A 3,404-nucleotide genomic window follows, 5' to 3' on the forward strand; every position below is an offset into this window, starting at 1 on the left:
TGGTGACAAAGCAAATATCTTACTCATTTTGCTCAGGTTGCATATTACAAGTGAGCTGTTCACATTTTCAAATGATCAGCTATTATCAAGACAAAAATGAGTCAAGATTTGGCTTTCTCATTGCTATCTCTCAGTAATTTTTTATTGTTAACTACAGGCTCCATCAATATTTAATCCCAGTAGTAGAACATTTTCTACCAGAATGGGTGGTTATTCATTAGCACTATCTAGTAATTAATAAGGAAGAAAACAGTGTTGGCTGTTGATTTCCACAAGAGACTACATGTTATATTGCTTATAAACTTTCCAAACAACCACCTTTTTACAGCATGAAGAACATTTCACCAACATAGCAGATATTCTGAAATGCTCTGACAAGATTGATCAGATATCCTTCCCAAAAACAAAACACAGTTTTATATCTGCTTCTACAGTGTTGTGCTATCATTTCTATTACAGTAGTCCATTTTGTTTGAACACTCAAATGCTCAAAAGAGACATATTTCACCAGTCCTCAAAATGCAGGAAGCCATCCACAGAACAGTTCTCTCCAGCTAACAATTTGCATCAATAACGCACACTTAAGCATAAATTAAACACTTCAGTAGCAAAGAAGACCTCCCTGTTACTCAAGAAGAATAGCAGAAATATGCTTTAGCAATGCAAATCGTGACTTTGCCTTCAGCAAAGGTCTAACATTTTCCTTCAAATTATTATCAGGATACTTTCTTGGCCAAGAAAAGGAAGGAGAAAGATTGGACTGTAAAGATTCTTGATGGGACATGATATGCAACACCTGTCTCTCTTAAAAAGAAATATGTCAACCCACATTTAAACACAGATATTTGGTTAGAGACAATTGTTTCCTTTGAGGGTTGTTAAATGGATTCTTCATCTTTTGCTGTTCCTATAACACAGACATAACCTGCTTCTCAATTTAAAATGGAGATGTAACAAATTTTCTTAAAAAATTCAACCAAGTAATTCTCATCCAAGTTACTGGGTAACAAAGCCAGATCAGCTAAAGCAAAATTAGCCTTGGGATAACATTGAATCAGCCACATCCAACACATGGCCTGGCACAGCTGGCAATGTGTCAGCAACAACCAAACAATGGTGTGCTATTAATACCCTCCAGGTTGAAAACTGAGCACCATGAGGGTGCAGTGCAGCACTAACTCAGTTTTAGCAAATAAGCACATGGATTTTGAAACATTGCCTAAACGCAGCCCTGTGAATAGTGAAAAATATGCTGCACTGCTTTCCATTTTGATGAAAGAATTTGAGAATGAGTTTCAAGATTGACAAAAAAAATCATAGATTCTTTGGTTTATTTGTGACTCCATTGTCAGTTGACATAAATAAATTACTCATGGATTTTCAAATAGAATGTACTGAGTTGTAATCAAAAATCTGATCATGCCTCTTTACCAGATTTTCAGAAGCCCCCTCTTACCAGAGAGATTTTTATGCTTGCAGCATGCAGGCTTTTGTTCATCAGTGGTGAAAATGTATAACTAATGATGGTGACTCTGCTGGAAAAGAGTGTTTTGTAGCAGAGAATTTTCTCTATTAAACAGTGTTAATGTGCTGTTTGTATTGATTGTAGTTTCCATGGAAACAATTAGGAGACGTTATTTTCAGAGCAACCTTTGTAGATGCAGCCCTAGGCAATTCCTCTTCACTCAATGCGACCCAGGCAAGTCAAAAGTTTGGACAACCACACATTAAAATATAACCCCCCTGTCTGTGTACTCTGTCTGTCTGCCTGTTCACTTTTTGGAAAAATAACAGATGTACTGTGCCACTAGTGTATAGAACATATGGCTTAATGATTGATATTCCACAGTACGCAGCTGTTAAAAGATATGCATTGTTCTCTGTTGAAGAGGGAAGCACTTCCACAGGAGAACAGCAATATATAACTCGCCTGTTTGATTTTGTGAGAAGAGTTCAGTTTTACTAACTTCATACAGGACTGTAAATAAGTATCAGCAACCATGAGAGGCTTGCTTCTAAACCTTGAAAAAGTATAAATGAACAACGTTCACCTGAATTTTTGGAAAATTATTGCTCCTCCTCTCAGACTTTCAGGTTATTAGATGCTACTGCCACCTGTGCTGGTGTAGCCTAAGCACACTAAATTCATTAAAATCCTGAAAAAAAAAAAGAAAAAAAAAAGAAAAGAGTGAAAAGGTCCTAACTGCAAAAGAGTTTGCAGTACTCCAAGACCACTTCAATAATCTTGATACAATGGAATCAGCAAAGATATCTCTGTTAACTTCAAAAACCTTTATCTTCAGGACTCCAACAGTATGTTTAGTTTCACACACCTTTAAGGAAGAATTTAGGGAAGAATTCATAGTGAAGTACAGCAAGTCATTCTGACTTCTCTTATACATGTCCTATTATCATTCTTCTTGCACTTTACCAATAAAATTTCTCCTCATGTTCTAAAATTCATCACTCACGTGGTCACAGATATTTGAGATACATGACTGAAGAAAATGTAGCTTGCACCTGTTACCTCCTGCAAGAAAACTACTTGTCTACAGAAATAACAGGCATCAGAGTACTTGCTTTTCAGATACCATATTTCAATAGAAGACAGAAACATATAAATATATATTTATATATTCTACAGTGCTACCATGGAATATCTTGATGTTCAGTGCAAACAAGAAGTGTTTATAGGTATGTGATTGTATACTTTGATTTCAGTTGCAATCAGTCTCACTACAAACATACAGTACATTTTAATAAGAATTTTTGGAGAAGATAATTCTCACAGGACAGAAAAGAATAAATAAATATTCTTGCAAGTAATCAGCAGCACATCAGTCAGGGTTGATCAGATTCTTTACAAAGCTGCCTGATACAAAGAAAAATCCTGCTCAAATTGAGTCTAAATATGGACTTTTTTATGACCACCATTTGTAGTACTCTGGGGATCAGTGAACATTTTGCCAAGATCTGAAACAAAGTTTTTATTGCAGGATAGGGAACACTTTTTGGAAAGTTAAGACGCTGACTGAAATCAGCTCTCCTTGTAACAAGTGCCATATTTATATATATCAAGAGATACACAACTGCATTATCTTATTAGCAGGATTTCCCAAGCATTAAAGAGATGAAAGGAGATAAATGGCAGTTAACATCATGTGTTACTCCAGGCTCAGATGCTGATCTGACACCTGGCTGTCATCTCTTCCTACACTGTGCTACTCCCTCTGATAGTTAAGCCCATTTCCAGAAAAATGGCATCACAAAGAAAATTAATGCAAGCGGATGTATTGTCAGAAACAAGTTCAAGAGTGGGAAGAAAAAAATGTATACCCTAGCAGCAAGACGAATTACATGTGGTCTTCAAAATAGAAAATACTAAAGACAAAAACCTGTTTCCA

This window comes from Gallus gallus, chromosome 4, assembly GCF_016699485.2.
Source record: "Gallus gallus isolate bGalGal1 chromosome 4, bGalGal1.mat.broiler.GRCg7b, whole genome shotgun sequence".
In the NCBI taxonomy this organism is placed as follows: Eukaryota; Metazoa; Chordata; class Aves; order Galliformes; family Phasianidae; genus Gallus; species Gallus gallus.